Below are 17,791 nucleotides of genomic sequence, written 5' to 3'. Positions count from 1 at the left end.
ATGCTGTTGTCTGCTTACCACGTTCCATGGTAATGACATGCTACATAACGTTTGAATATTTTAACTGAAATTGAATCACAACTCAATAATCATGACGTGGACTTTCGCCCATAGCCAGCCCTGTAACAGAAGTGTAATATACTTTCTTATTCCATTTTCAAACGATCGAATTCACTCTGTGTGAGCTGTAGTCTTTTTCTGAAGTTGTTAACATTACTCCCAAAAAGTTAAGTTTTTCCAAGTGTAAACAAACTGTTTCAAGGTACATCACTTTCATGTACCTAGGTATAAATGTGTAATTCAAATTTAGAAGCGTTGCGATTTGATCCACTAAAAGTATTTCTTAAAAGACAACATAGTCGCCGTTGGCTGTATGAAATATTTGTTATTACGATTGCAATTTCGGCTTTAGGGGCATTTTCAAATAACACTGCAACAGTTACCTGAGCAGCAAAAAAAACAACACCACAAAAACTACGTGCACAGGCAGTATCTTTACTAAATGAATTTTCGCGCCAACAGACTTGGTTCCACATGTTGTCAGTGCACCTGAGCTTTTATTTGTGATAGATTATTAGAACGATGGTAACATCGACAGTTCAGTCAATATTTAACAACATATTTCGATGTGATAAGTGTAGCACTCATCGGATCTTGTGAGACCCTCACAGTCAAAAGGCTGCATTTTGACGACGACGACGACGACAAGAATTCAGAATCGTGTTCTGAAAAGAGCACTCCATCTGCCATACCGGTTCCCAACGAATGAACTTCACCAACTCGCAGGGGTACCCTATTTGAAAGACCGATTCAGAACCACTGCAAAAACACTCTATGAAAACACACAACAGCCGGCCGAAGTGGCCGTGCGGTTAAAGGCGCTGCAGTCTGGAACCGCAAGACCGCTACGGTCGCAGATTCGAATCCTGTCTCGGGCATGGATGTTTGTCATGTCCTTAGGTTAGTTAGGTTTAACTAGTTCTAAGTTCTAGGGGACTAATGACCTCAGCAGTTAAGTCCCATAGTGCTCAGAGCCATTTTTTTTTTTTTTTTTTTTTTTTTTTTTTTTTTTTTTTTTTTTTTTTTTTTTTTTTTTGAAAACACACAACAGTCAGATAATGAACTTGTACGACAATTTGGACACAGGGTGCTCTACCTGGCCTCCACCAGATGGCCCGATGATCTACGCGAATGACAAGACTACACATCTTGTGTATATATTTTTATATAATTTTAATAAATTTTACAATTTTAATAATTTTACTTTCAATTTCGATTTTTATTCATTTAAATCTTAAAATTTATTTTGTTTTAATCATTTTTCATCTTATTTTATTGTATTTACTATTGATTTATTTATTATTTATTATTATTATTTTATCAAAAGGTGAATGAATGAGTGTGCGAATGTGTTAAATGTAATATGTATGTGTGAGTACAATGTATATATTGTGTGAATGTGTGAGCGAATGGGGAAAAAATATAAAAAAAATATTTAAAAATTTAAAAAAATTACCATACAGCTAATGTATTTTTAAATTATTTAAAAGCAGAAAAAAATATGACAGCCAAAAAGCAATTGTTTTAATGTCAATTTTATTACTGAAGGCGTAGCTGTATGGCTTGAACTTGTATTCTCAGACTGGGCAATCCTTGATGCCCCAATATATTCTGCAGCGCGACGACATGTACTCATGTCAGTTAGTCATATATTCTGACAGAATGCAAGTTATGTACACTTCTAACCAATTTTTATGATTACGCTACTATCTTAACGAAATGTTTGTTTAATTATGTATATACACCCTGCGCTTCATTTTTGTTGTTTTTTTGGTGTTTAGGTAACTTTTGCAGTGTTACTTGAAACTGGCCCAAAGACCGAAATTGCAATCGTAATAATAAATATTTCAGACAGTCAAGGGCGTCTACGATGTCTTTTAAGGAATATTGTATGACTGTGAATCCCAACCATGAGAAGTTAATCCAGTAAAAGTAGTTTATGGAAACCTGAGGCACTGAAAACAGTGGGTTTGTCTATAAATACGTTTTGTGCTACCAGTCACGATTACCTTTTACTTACACTTACAAGATCTTTTAGGGAAATGATTCCCAATTTCAAATGCGTTTTTGCCTATGTCCAATGCTATTTTTGCTTAATGCTTTTGATGTGTGAGGTTCTGCTTTGTTGTATTGACTTTACTGCAATAAAAATTGCGCCATTTTTATATATTGCAGGAAAGTCAACACAACAAAGCAGAACCACACACATCAAAAATATGACTTAAAAATGGCGTGCTACACAGAGAAAAACACACTTGAAAACGAGGAACATTTCACAAAACACGTCGTGTAAAGCAGATATAAAACAAAATCGTGAGTGATATTTATAAATAAACTCGTTAAAACTTGTTGCAGAGCTATGTTCAATAGTCCATGTATTTCATTTGCCAGTCTGTTATACACCAATAATCAGTAACGGAAATCAAATTAAGAATTATTATTAAAAACCAGTTACAAGTTAAAAACGTTTTTAAGTAGAAGCTGTTGCGAACTAACAAAAATTTCCATTTTGAAGACAAAGAAAATTGGTAAAACAGAGAAATTCAGTTCATTTGCAAATGTCAAGTGTTCGTGGTAGAAGACTTATATTTTCTTACGTCTCAAACGCACAGTTTGGTGCATGATCGGCAAAGTGTGGCTTAAATGCCCACACATTATGTAACTAGACGTAAAATGAACACAATTTTACCCACCATAAAACTCTGTAACTGAAGAATTAAAGGTATTGTCAAAATAGCTTTAACATATTATGCAGCACTTAAACGTGCAGAACTTGCAGTACTTACAAACGCTGCGCAAAACACAATCTCATGTCTCACATCAACAAAGACAGTGGACAATGTGGGAAACTGTTTATGGTAGTCTGTAGTGTGCATTCCTCTGTGAAAGTCTAAAATCAGTCACAAGAATGAAACAAGGGAAAACCATATGTTCCTAAGTACATCACCCTCCACATACAACAGTCTTCCCTAATTAAAATGCTGTTGAAAATTCCTTTGTGTAACATCGCTTGTGAAGAATCTCCGAAGCTTCAAACACTACTAATCTCTGCCGATTCGGTCGTAATAAACTGAAGACGGACTAAGCGCGAGTTAAGGGTTTTTGTCATCCTTTTTCACCCCTGCTCGATCAGGTAGAATATAAAGGTAAAAGTTATCTGATAAAAACCACCATTTTCGTTTTTGAGTGTAAAAGCCCTACAGACGTGCTAACTACTTATACCATTAAACGCTTTATTATAATGAGCATCACACCAATAAATTACTCATATTGGTTGTTGATCTAGATGAGGGCTTGCAAAACTATGTTCCGCAGGAAGTGAGCAAGTGCTCCCCGCAAAACTATTCATAACATCGCGTTTTCCATATATTTTGACGTAAAAATTATTTTTTTAAATCTTATTGTGATATTTCCGTCATTAGTTATGATTAAGTGAAGTAATCACTGAATTAAATAAGCTTTTTCATTTTTTTAAATCTTATTGAACTCCAAAATAAATAGGACCAGAATTTTCAAAGTGCTAGAGGAAATGTTTGGGAACCCTTGATCTAGATTAATTAATCTTAATTGCTGTCGTGCAGTGAGGGTAATGATCTTGTCTTGCCGCTGGTGTGCCTTACATAGACACATCAAAAAAAATTTTCATACCCCAGTTCCCAGAACTCCTGAAGATAGTCGTGGACTGCCCATATTGTATCACAGACAAAGTCCTTTTGACTGTTCAGAGATGTCACTAAACGCACCCAAAGATGTAAACAACCATGCATGAGCAGCACCTATTAGACGGAGGGGGTTCGACATCCGATCAGTTCCAGTCATTACACCAGAAAGGAGGAACACGGCTCGTGCTGTTTGTAGCTCAGTTCGATCGCGTCGGCATTACTTTGTGCCAGAAAGGTCTCTCAACAACGGAAGGGTCCAGGCGTCTCGGAGTGAACCAAAGCGATGTTGTTCGGACATGGAGGAGATACAGAGAGAGAGGACCTGTCGACGACATGCCTCGCTCAGGCCGCCCAAGGGCTACTACTGCAGTGGATGACCGCTACCTACGGATTATGACTCGGAGGAACCCTGATACCAACGCTGCCATATTGAATAATGCTTTTCGTGCAGCCACAGGACGTCGTGTTACGACCCAAACTGTGCGCAATAGGCTGCATGATGCGCAACTTCACTCCCAACGTCCATGGCGAGGTCCATCTTTGCAACCACGACACTATGCAGCGCGGTACAGATGGGCCCAACAACATGCCGAATCGACCGCTCAGGATTCGCATCACGTTCTCTTCACCGATGAGTGTAGCATATGCCTTCAACCAGAGAATCATCGGAGACGTGTTTGAAGGCAACCCGGTCAGGCTGAACGCCTTAGACTAACTGTCCAGCGAGTGCAGCAAGGTGGAGGTTTCCTGCTGTTTTGGCGTGGCATTATGTGGGGCCGACGTAAACCGCTGGTGGTCATGGAAGGCGCCGTAACGGATGTACGATACGTGAATGCCATCCTCCGACAGATAGTGCAACCATACTGGGGGAGGCATTCCTCTTCATGGACGACAATTCGTGACTGGGATAGATTGAAAAATCCTGTTTATGGACGACGTGACCCACCAACCACTCTGAGGGATCTATACTGAATCGCCGTTGAGGAGTGGGACAATCTGGACCAACAGTGCCTTGATGAACGTGTGGATAGTATGCCACGACAAATACAGGCCTGCATTAATGCAAGAGGACGTGCTACTGCGTATTAGAGGTACCGGTGTGTACAGCAATCTGGACCACCACCTCTGAATTTCTCGCTGTATGGTGGTACAAATCGCAGTGTGTAGTTTTCATGAGTAATAAAAAGGGCAGAAATGATGTTTATGTTGGTTGACCTCTATTCCAAATTTCCGTACAGGTTCCGGAACTCTGGGAACCGTGGTTGCTAAACTTGTTTTGATGTGTGTATAACCAGAATCTCTTTGGGATTTCAGCCCGGTTTCGAGACAGTGTTTCGTTGTAGAAAAAGCATCGCGGATTGACGTCTGTGCTAAATTTCGAGCGCCAGTAAAACTTCGTTAATCTTGAAGATTTTGCATTCTTTTAAATTTTGCATGCCGTTTTCTTTGCTTCTGTATCAGAGTTCTGAACTGTTTTGTGTGGCATGGGCGATCAGTACCAGCTTTTATTAATTTATTTGTTATAAACCTCTCAATAGTATGTCTCTGAATTCAGCCAAATCTCGTCTGTCCTTATATAGTCGGTTTGGAAGGAGTGGAGACTCTCGTATGAAGGCGTCAAGCGTATTTGTATCTGCTTTTGAAACTAGACATATTTTGCGCTTATTTTTGGAGAATCTGTATGTTATAGTGTTCAGTCTCCATCCTCTGCATGTCTTCCTGCAATTCACTACTGTCTTGTGGCGTTGCCTCGTTCTTACAGTCAACCTCATCTTCTGTCGACGGTCTCATTCATCTCATGACGTTATCCCGGTCCATTTATGTAGGGTCTCTGTCCTAAGAATCGTCAGGCGCGTTTTTTCTGGTGTTTCGACAGATATTTGCAGTTTCCTTCTTGCATTACATAACTGGAGTCAACCCGAACAAACCGTGCTCATCACGTCTTACATACGACGCCCAATGTCGACACAAATCGTCGGTTTGTTCGCCGTTACAAACTAAATTATTTTTAACATGTAATTTTACGCCGCCATTCGACAGAGCCGTCCCAGAGTAGTCTATTCCGACATTCGTTTTATCGATATGTATTAACAGGAACAGTAAAACAAGAGAATAAACGGTATCCCAGCAACGGCGGCACCGCCCTCGCCCGCGCTGACTGCCACCGCCAAGCATGCAGCGCTACTCACTCGCTGTTGGATTGTCTTCGTCTCTGACTGTCTCTGTCAATACACGTCGATAAAACGAATGTCGGTTTGGGATAATTTGGGAGCGCTCTGTCGAATGGGTGCGCAAAATTAACATTTGAAAATATTTTGTCTGTAATGGGCAACAAGCCGAAGCTTTCTGTTGTCAATGAGCGTCGCATGAAACACGTGACGGTCAATAACTGTTTGGTTTAACTGCAGCGACGCAATGCAAAAAAGGAAATTGCAAATACCTGCCGAAACACCGGAGAAAATGCGGCTGACGACTTTTGGAAGAAACACCCGCTATATGATGTAAACAGAAATGGTACTATCTCCTTCCTTGGGGGTCGTTCCCGAAATTAATTTTACATCTATCGATTTTGTTTCGTTATCAGCGACGTGCTGGGCGCTCTCTGTGCGGAAGCTCTGAATCTGGTCTAGTATTCAGTAAGTTCGTTCATTGAACGACAATGCGCATCTTTCTGCAATTTTGCTTGTTCTGATGATGGACTACGCCTGAAATGCAACATTTTCTGATTAGCTCATTCCTTGAGGGCATGCCGAATTTGTGCGCGAATTTCGTTGTTGAAGTCTTCTCGAGGTGCCGCAACGTTTCGACCAATTTCGTATTCGTGATCTTCACGTGATTACGAGCAGGAAATTGGTCGAAACTTTGGGACAACAGGGTGACACCACTCGGCTGATACCATAGTGAAAATCTGGTGGAGATTAGGGCATATGCGTCGCGTTGTATCTCTACTGTGGCGGTCTGTCGCATCTCGTTGCACTTTCCGGTTCTGTGCGCACAGTGAGCAAGAATAGTGCCTCCTGCCATTTACAAAGCGCTTGTTGAGGGGTTTCGGCTAATTTTACTCATCCAACATAACTTAATTCTCATGTGTTGCAGACTTCATGGTAATTCTCGGCCGCACACTGCAGGTGCAACGAAGACCCTCCTGCAGCGTATATCACCCATCATACGCCCCGGATTTGGCTCCCTCTGATTTGCCTCTCCTCGCTCGCACGAACCGCTGGCTATGAGGATAGCATTTTGGCACAAACAGCGAGCTGCAGACCAGAGCAGAGAATTGACTGACCCTCCTGCAGCGTTTATCACCCATCATACGCCCCGGATTTGGCTCCCTCTGATTTGCCTCTCCTCGCTCGCACGAACCGCTGGCTATGAGGATAGCATTTTGGCACAAACAGCGAGCTGCAGACCAGAGCAGGGAATTGACTGAAATCCCAGGCGATACCCTTCCATGCCAAGGGTATTAGGAAAGCTGGCACCAAGCAACGACAAATGTCTAAGTCGGAGTGCCGACTATGTAGACAGGTAGCTGGAAGGTGTAGCTAAATGTTGCAAATAAGCATCTTTGGTTTTCACTGCAGTTTAATTTCTAGACCGATCGAGAAAAAAAAACAGCCGTCGTATCATGCTTTGCGTCCCATTGTTGTCTGCAACAGTTGCTTTGGTCTGGTTGCATTTGGCTGTAGCTGAGCGATCGTTGGCTGTAGTTTGTCGTGGAGTACCTAGCCTTGTTCCTTAAATTAATTTCAAAAATAGATTTGCAGTCGATAAATTACATTTTCGGTCAGTCATCTACAATAATTAGTCTCAGACTGTGACTGACAAGATTAGACGGTACCAATGGCACACCGTGCCGAAGATAGCGGGAAATAACGGAAACACACAATGGACCACCTTTCCTAGTATGGAAGAGAACAGCACCGCTGAACACCAACAACACACGGAGCGTCATTCCAGTTTTAAGTAATGTGGCAAGCAGACATGTCTGCATGAGGGGAACGTGCTTCTTGCTGTTACACTTAGCAGACCTATCCAAAGCTGCCTCAATCATATCGTTCTACTGCATGGATCAGAGGGTTTAATAAATAATCTTAAGTTTTTCATCAGTTTAAGTCATTTTTGTGTAGCAGCCTTTAGCAGTAGTAGTAGTAGTTGTTGTTGTTATTGTTGAGATTCACTGTGCACGACAGCACATTCTTCACTGCCCATTAGACATCTATCTACATCTACATAGATACTCTGCAAATCACACTTAAGTGCCTGACACAGCGTTCATCCAACCATATTCATTATAATTCGCTATATCCCAACCTCGAGCAGCGCGCGGATAAAACGAACGCCTACGTCTTTCCGTGCGAGCTCTGATTTCCCTTATTTTATTATGATGATCGTTCCTCCCTATGTAGGTCGGCGTCAACAAAATATTTTCGCATTCGGCGGACAAATTTGGCAATTGAAATTTCGTGATAAGATTCAGCCGCAACGTAAAACGCCTTTGTTTTAATAACGTCCACCCCAGATCCTGTATCATATCAGTGACACTCTCTCCGAGCTCGTAAATATCACAAAATAGACAAGAATCAGAATAACACAGTAGTGATAAAATGGCACAGTACTGAAATGCTGACCATTAAAACTACACACTATGAAGAATAGCAGCTTTTGACATTTTACTTCTTGTGCGTGTACAGTATAGTAGAACGAATACAAGGTTAAATCTGGAGCTGATTTTGGGTATAAAGGGTGTGAAATTTACTGTACATTACTGTCACCTCTGTCACGAACAACCCAGGTGGATATCTAGTTGAATTGTCCATGGGAGAGTGGGTGAGGAGGACACATTGGGGAATGCATTTGATTCAACTCTTCCAGAGTTAATCAACTCTGGTGGTTGGCGAATGGTGACGTGAAATTCTCTCACCTACCCAACACCAGATATTTGTAGTGGATGAGAGGTCTGGAGAACGTGCTGCCCGGAACGGCAGTCAAACACCCCCTGTATCGAGGTAGTTTAGGTCAGCACGGTCAAAAAGCGGTCTTGCAATATCTTGTTGAAATACGACATTAAGAAACCTCGAAGATACTGCACAGCCTCTGGCGTTAACGCATCAGAAATGCAACACCTACTGGCCACAACACCTAATACGTGATCATGTTGTGTACGCAAGGACGTCCCAGATCACCACACCACGTACCGGACCCGTATGACGACGATAAATAGAATTACCAACAGTAATGCTCCTTGAAGCCTCACAGACGAATACATCCAATGAAATTCTCTGCACAGAACCGAGACTCGCTTTGCAAGGCGACGTGACGCTACAGGGCTCTACACGGTCGACCGTTTCTCTCCGTTGCTAAATCATGAGAAACTGCTACAACCACTGTGGTCCTGATAGTCAGTGGCGCTCCGGACATCGTCACATTGTCTACTGGATATTTTCCTTGTTTCAAGTAAACCCAAGTTCTGACTGAAAGCTGCACAATTCTGCATGGCTAAGCAAACAATGCGACTCTCCTGTTGGGCGCTAATCTCGTGGGAACATTGACATTTATTCGTGGTCCTATTTAGTCAAATAGTGAAGGTTATTTTGTTGATTCTGCCTTGGTCAGAGCAGTATTTTTTAAAGTTTTCTGCAGGCCGCTGTGGCCGAGCGGTTCTAGGCGCTTCAATCCGGATCCGCGCTGCTGCTACTGTCGGAGGATCCAATCCTGCCTCGGGCATGGATGTGTGTGATGTCCTTAGGTTTAGAACAGCCCTTAGGTTTAGAACCATCTAGTTGACTGATGGCCTCAGATGTTAAGTCCCATAGTGCTTAGAGTCATCATTTTGAAAATACACTACTGGTCATTAAAATTGCTACACCACGAAGATGACCAGCTACAAACGCGAAATTTAACCGACAGGAAGAAGATGCTGTGATATGCAAATGATTACCTTTTCAGAGCATTCACACACGTTTGGCGCCAGTGGCAACACCTACAATGTGCTGACATGAGGAAAGTTTCCAACTGATTTCTTATACACAAACAGCAGTTGACCGGCGTTGCCTCGTGAAACGTTGTTGTGATGCCTCGTGTAACGAGGAGAAATGCCTACCGTCACGTTTCCGACTTTGACAAAGGTCGGATTGTAGCCTATCGCGACTGCGGTTTATCGTATCGCGACATTGCTACTCGCGTTGGTCGAGATCCAATGACTGTTAGCAGAATATGGAATCGGTGGGTTCAGGAGGGTAATACGGAACGCCGTGCTGGATCCCAACGGCCTCATATCACTAGCAGTCGAGATGACAGGCATCTTATCCGCATGGCTGTAACGGATCGTGCAGCCACGTCTCGATTCCTGAGCCAACAGATGGGGACGTTTGCAAGACAACAACCATCTGCAGTAACAGTTCGACGACGTTTGCAGCAGCATGGACCATCAGCTCGGAGACCATGGCTGCGGTTACCCTTGACGCCGCATCACAGACAGGAGCGCCTGCGATGGTGTACTCAACGACGAACCTGGGTGCACGGATGTCCAAACGTCATATTTTCGGATGAATCGAGGTTCTGTTTACAGCATCATGATGGTCGCATCCGTGTTGGCGACATCACAGTGAACGCACTTTGGAAGCGTGTATCCGTCACCACCATACTGGCGTATCACCCGGCGGGATGGTATGGGGTGCCATTGGTTACACGTCTCGGTCAGCTCTTGTTCGCATTGACGGCACTTTGAACAGTGGACGTTACATTTCAGATGTGTTACGACCCGTGGCTCTACCCTTCATTCGATCCCTGCGAAACCCTACATTTCAGCAGGATAGTGCACGACCGCATGTTGCAGGTCCTGTACGGGCCTTTCTGGATACAGAAAATGTTCGACTGCTGTCCTGGCCAGCACATTCTCCAGATCTCTCACCAATTGAAAACGTCTGGTTAATGGTGGCCGAGCAACTGGCTCGTCACAATACGCCAGTCACTACTCATGATTAACTGTGGTATCGTGTTGAAGCTGCATGGGCAGCTGTACCTGTACGCGCCATCCAATCTCTGTTTGACTCAATGCCCAGGCGTATCAAGGCCGTTATTACGGCCAGAGGTAGTTCTTCTGGGTACTGATTTCTTAGGATCTATGCACCCAAAATGCGTGAAAATGTAATCACTTGTCAGTTGTAGCATAATATATTTGTCCAATGAATACCCATTCATCATCTGCGTTTCATCTTGGTGTAGCAATTTTAAGGCCCAGTAGTGTACAAAAGAAAAGATTTCATCAAAGCGTATTCTTGTTATTTAGTAGCCTGAGACGGAACTAAGGGTGTGCTCATACACTCGTATAGTGCTCGAAAACCACTTGCGCGACCTCTCGTCGCACGTTAATCTTGTTGACAGGTCTGTGTTTGCTGATGGCGGCCGCTACCGCGCCCTGCGAAACGTCGCCTGGCGCCTGGACTGCACTCCTGCGCCGGTTCATTAACCCGGTATTAGCGCCGTGTATCTATCTGATGGCGGGCGGCGTCCCGCGCCGTGGCTAATGCGGTCTCTGGCCGGCCGGCCGCCGCCATTATCTGCCGGCGCCGCTCCCACCCCGCGCACGGCGAGGGCCAGCAGGCTGGCCAACCCCTTTCTGCCCTATAAAACCTGGTTTATTGGCAACCTGTGGTAAGGCGCCCAGGGGCCTGCCCAGGAAGCGGAAATTAGGGGGCCCGGAACCTCTGTGCGACTGCGTGTGTGTGTGTGTGTGTGTGTGTGTGTGTGTGTGTGTGTGCGAGCAAGGCGCGAGTGGAGGGCCGAGGGGCGAGAAAGGGACGGGGTAGCGCCGGCGTGGGCAGGATGGAGCATGTGAGGGAAATTTGGCCCCTGAGTGGTGGCCAACCTGATAATGTCCCGCCGCCGCCGTCTCCGCTGCTGGGATTCCCCGCACTGCCGGGGAGTTGACTTATGCTGGCCGCGCGTAAAAGGAAAGGGAGGGACGGGGTGGAAGGGGGTGCAGAGGGGCGGCTAAAGTGCCGGACAGATTGCGGACGCAGTTAGCTACCAACCTGTTGGCACCAAATTTCCCCTCCCCTGAGAGCTTCGACCAGGTATCACTTAGGACGATTTAAAACAAATTGTGGTAAGGTCTTATGGGACCAAACCGCTGAGGTCATCGGTCCCTAAGCTTACATACTATTCAATCTAACGTAAAGTAACTTACGCTAAGGACGACACAGACACCCATAACCGAGGGATGACTCGAACCTCCGACGGGGGTAGCCGCGCGAACCGTGACAACACGCCCTAGACCACGCGGCTACTCCGTGCGTTTTAAGACGATTTGGTACGCATCGTAATTTCAAACTGAGCGAAGACGCACTTTCTGGAGTTTCTGTGCGGCCATCCGGATTTAGGCTTTCTGACGTTTCCCTGAGACGAATGCTCAAGCACACGGCCGACTTCCTTCATCAATTGGAGCTTGTGTTCCGTTTGTAATTTCCACAGAAGTGACTGAACAGCAAACCACAACGTTAATTTACCCTTCCTCTCCCAATTTCATATCTGGCAGAAGCCTATATTGTTAACAGTTGAACTGAGTCGTAGTAGAACGTAAACTACGTGCACAAGTCCTGGCGGGGCCATCGGTACCGACCGACCACCATGTCATCGTATGCCAAGAGCATCAGTGGAAACTTTGAACCGGTACTACCAGGTCAAGTTGCTTCTCAATTGGCATCACTCCATTCCAAAATCACCCACCAAGGAAAAATGTCTGGCACTGATCAGATTCTAACTCGGGTCATCCATATGGTAGTCCGCCTTGCTTAGCACTCAGTTACGGACCCAGAAGACGGTCCTGAAGCAATTCAGTTACAATCCTTTCAGACATCGTTTCTGCGTTCATGCTGTGAATAACGTCAACTACTGCTTGATGTATTAGAATCAGAACAGGGTGGCAGAATAATGTTGCCGATGTAAAAAGGCCAAGAGCATGTGGAAACAAGAATTCAGCTTCAGTACATGCAATCGTAGATACAAGTGACTTACAGTCTCTCTCTCTCTCTCTGTCTGTCTCTCTCTCTCTCTCTCTCTCTCTCTCTCGTAAAATAAAATGACGATATTCAGGTTCTTAATGCTATTTTGGAATTATCTTTTGTGTAGATAGAGTTGCTATGTTGGATGCTCAGCCACGACGGGTAATTCATACTATAGAACCACTTTGCTCATTCCAGTTGTGGATCACATAGGCTATCCAGCACTCTAATCGGAATTGCGCTTAAAGGCGGCGGAAGGTAGAGAGGTCACTCACTCGCAATTTCTAAAACCAGTGGGAAAAGAGGCTATTTCAGTTCTATTGTAGAGTCTATGAGCCTGCGGGCATACCATCATATTTTCGGATTAATGTCGTCTACGAAATTCCGAGTACAGGAAGGGCAGTTATGTGCGAAAACTATGGTACAATCAGCTTAATGGTTCATGCATCCAAGTTGCTGACAATAATAATATGCAGGAGGAGAGAAAAGAAAATTAAGAATTAGAGAGTTGGCGATCAGATTGGCTGTAGGAAAGGCAAAGGCACCATAGGGACCGATCTGACATTGGGCTCTGTAATAAAAACAGCACTTAAAAAAAATCAAGACAGATTCAGAGCGTTTGTCGACTTATTTAAAGCGTTGAACAATGTAAAATAAGTTATTCGAAAGTCTCAGGGAAGTAGGTGTAAGGTATAGAGAAATGCGGGTACTATGCAATATGTATAAGAACCAAGACCGACTAGTAAGGTACGAAGACCAAAAACGTACTCGGATTAGAATGGGTACAAGGCAGGGAGGCAACCTTTCACCCCCACTGATCGATGTATACATCGAAGAAGGAAGCACAGAAATAAAAGAAAGGTCCAGCTGTGAGGTTAAGATTCAGGGTGAAAGGATGTCAATGACGATAGTATTGGTATCCTCAATGAAAGTGGTAAGGCATTGCAGGATCTGTTGAATGGAATGAAGAGCGTATTGAGCACACAGAAATGACTGACAGTAAGTCGAAGAAAGACTGAAGCAATGAGGAACAGAAGTGATGAGATCACCAAGTAACGTAACAACACAGTTGGGGGCAACAAAATAGAAAAAGCGAAGGAACTCCGCTGCCGTGGAAGCATGACGGATGATGCGAGGACATAAAAAGCAGACTGGCACGGGAAAAAAGACGGCATTCCTCAGCAAACAAATTCTACTATAGTGTCAAATATCGGCCTTAATTCGAAGAAGGAATGATTGAAAATGTACGCTTGGAGTTCAGCAGTATATGGAAGACAGCCGTGGTCTGTGAGAAAACTGGAAAAGTGCAGAACCGAAGCGTCTGAGATGTGCCGCTATAGATGGAAGTTACACATTACGTAGACGGAGCAAGCGAAAATTGAGGTGGTTCTCCGCAAAGTCGATGAGTAGAGTAGAGGAGGGAGAATATGCGGGAAACATTGACAACGAAAAGGGATAAAATGGCGGGACATCAAGTAGATGTAAAGGATAAAACCTGTAAGGGAAAACAGAATGGAATACACTGATCATCCAGAACATTACGACTACTTATATAATAGCCAGTGAGTCCACCTCTGGCACAGATACCATAAATTCCAGGGAGGAGGGCAATGGCCTCTCACACCTCTTTCAGTCACATGCAAGATGTGCTCAATCGCGTTCAGATTGGCGCGGGAGGGGGGGGGGTGTAGCACACCAATTGGAACTCGCCACTGTGTTCCTAACTACTCCATCACACTCCTGGCCTTGTGACACGGCGCATTATCATGCTGATAAATGCCACTGCCCTCGGGAAACATCATCACGAAGGGGTGTGCATGGTCTGCAACTAATGTACGATACTCCTTGGCCGCCAAGGTGCCTTGCATGAGCACCATTGCCCACGTAAATGTTCCACAGAGCATAACGGGACCGCCATCAGCTCATCTCCGCCCGGCAGTACAGGTGTCAAGGAGCTGTTCCCATGGAAGATGAAAGATTCACATGCTCACATTGGCAAGATGATGAAGGAATTAGGCCGTGCAATGCTCTGCCACTGTGTCAACGTCCAGTGCTGATGGTCACGTTGTAAGACATCGTGGTCTACTGACCTTCATTGCTTACATATTCCGCCCTCACAATCGTATTCCGCACATCAAGACGCTTCATTCGAACCCAAACTCAATAAGATAAACTCAATGTTGTACGAATTCATGTAAGTGATATGCAAATAAAAAGTGCGCACCGAGATTGAAATACTCGAGGCTGGCGTACACACACACACACACACACACACACACACACACACACACACACACACATATTCAAGACACGACGGTCGCAGGGGCGCTTTTAGTTCGGGAGAGGCAACCACACGCCAGGAGGCCTGTCCCTTCAGAGGACGAGACAACCTATCTACGTCAGCTGGTGACCGCCCATAGAGCAGACAGCATTTGCCCGAGTGAAAGTGAGAACAACCCCGTGTTCGGCTTAAAAGCAAATTCCGCTACATTGCGTGGGAGCGCTCAGCCTACACATTCTTTACAAACATAGCACGCAGTTTCAGAGGTTTTCTCAGGGAGACAGCAAACGCCAAACGCTGATGCTACAAATTTCTGCATTGGTCGCCTTAAACGAAACGTCATTCTCCCGTTTAAAAGAACAATGCTGATTGGCAGACGATATTCCTGATGCCATGAGCTGAAGGAGTAATAGAAGAGACCAGAAGCTATATCCCTTGACATCTGGCTTGGAGAGGGGCCGTTCCATTGTTGCTCTTGGAGCGAGAACACGTAACAAAAGCGTGTGCGCTCGTACGTGTACTCAAACAGCGAGGAACAAGTCTCTCCTCAGTACTTCACTGGGAGAGCATCTCTGTCGAGAGCGAATCGGAGTGTGACTCTGTATTGAGACATTGCGATTAAGCGTTGTTCACTGTGTTGGCTGCCACACTTATTATGCGGTGTGAACGGACAGAGTTATAGTTAAACGCCTGCGAGCGACTTTTTGAGTGGCATCGTGGTGGACTGGTTATCTGACCGGTGTACTACACCAATAGGTAGACTAGGGGCGAACAGGAGTCCTTGACTTCATCAAGGCGTAGGGAGAGTTTGATTGGCGAAGGTAAATCTAGATAGAACGAGAGTTATCTTATTTGTCAGCAGCGAGCGGCGCAGACAGCAGTCATCACAGCTTACGGTATTGTGCGTTACAGCTCTTGCGAGCCCCATACTTCCTCCACAACAGTTCACTTCACTTCATTTCATGTGCGACAGCCTCGACCGTACCTAGCAACATTCTAACGGATAATTATTCACGTTGAGTAGGCTCTCAGCCAATCTTAAACTTTGTATAGAAGTTTCATTAGTGAATCCTATCCTTACGAGGTAACTTCACATTGCGAAAAGAACCCGGAAATAACTTGTTCAGTTCATAACTAAAAGTTCCATTGTGATTTCTCATAATTTTTACAAAATAAATAACAACTTTCGTTAGTTTCATGTTTTTCTTACACTAACTAGCACTACTCCAGTACCCAAGTATCCCACTAGTTACGTAAGAAATTTTGTGAATTTTTGTGTCATTTCCTTACAGCGGACTACTCCAGAAGATATATATTGCTGAAAGTTTTTCAGGCATTACTCTTTAGAACGTTAGGAGCGTCTGTCTGACTTCTGCAGTAGTGTGGGGGTGGAAATTTCATCTTGCAGGAGCCACAGGGTAAAGGGTACGTCTCAGATTAATCCGTTGCGCAGAATGACGGAATAGCACCGACACGCTCGTAACATGTCGTAGTTGCCGATGTCGTGATGTTACCAGTGGTACATGCACGGGTAGTCGGCTGCGGAGGCCCATCGTTAGGAGTGTTCGGTGCACTGTGTGTTCACACTCACACTTGTGCTCCGCCCAGCATTAAAGTTTGCTGTTAGTTCCGGCTGTCATGTTTTACCAGTCTGTCAAACCTATTACGTCCGACATCTGTAATGAGGGCTGGCCGCTCAACCCCACGACTCCTGGACGTGGCTTCACCTCGGTTTTGCCACGTTTTGAAGACACTCACCACGCCACTCTTCGAACGGCCGACAAGCCGTCCAGTTTCCGAAATCCTCATGTCGAGCCTCGGCCCCATTACGTTCTGCCCTCGGTCAAACTCAGAAGGATCGCACGCCTTCCCCAGTCTACACACAGACGCCACGCTCACTGGTACTACATGCACCGTGCTTATGACTAGCAGCCATTCCTCGCCAGGTGCCGCTGCTATCCCCTAGACGAATTTATGTCAATAGAATGTCGGTGGTCGAAATGTTGTGGCTGATCAGTGTATGTCAGACAAATAGCTGAGGACTTGGGTGTGAGTGTAACTCTGAAATGAAGAGGCTGGCACACGAGAGGATTTCGTGACGGGGCGCATCAAACCAGTCAGAAGAGCGAAGACCAAATGAAAAACTTCTGACTGAATGACATGAATGGCAGACAACGCTGTCCTACGGCCTCCTCAGTTACTGCCCCCTTCCACGTTTCCGATTTTTGTCTGGTTTCTGTACAAGTTGTAAATAATCTTTTGTTTTCTGTATTTAGTTCCCGATACCATTAGATGTCAAAGAATTTATACCAGTCAAAAGTGTCAAAATTTTTTCTCGATGGCAGAAATGCTACAAGTGTTGGTTTTCAGCATTAAGTTTTAGGTTCAGTATTTCGTCGTGTTTAACTTAATCTTTCCGGAAGTCAAACTGATCTTCTCCGCTGGGCGGCTTCTATTAGTCGTTTTATTCTTCTGCAAATAATTTTGTATAGATAAAAATGTCACTGAATATATTGTATGTCATGACTAGTGTACTAAGGAAGGGTAGATACATGACCTACTATTTACAAAATACAAAATCAATTTACAGAAACTGTTATATCGGAACCGTTTCAGGAATGTTGAATATCTAAATTAAAAACTAATGAACTATAACTGATGCAAGCGTCCTGAAGAAATTGCCCCCCATCTCTAGAAATTGGATGGGGGCTTAATTAAATATGATTGAAAATATTTTTAGTAGCTGTTATGTCCGTTTACGCTGTCTCGTAATCGGTTGGCCCTGA

The sequence above is a fragment of the Schistocerca americana genome, chromosome 10 (assembly GCF_021461395.2).
Source record: "Schistocerca americana isolate TAMUIC-IGC-003095 chromosome 10, iqSchAmer2.1, whole genome shotgun sequence".
Taxonomy (NCBI): Eukaryota; Metazoa; Arthropoda; class Insecta; order Orthoptera; family Acrididae; genus Schistocerca; species Schistocerca americana.
The sequence above is the reverse complement of the archived record's forward strand: the minus strand, read 5'-3'. Positions refer to the sequence as shown.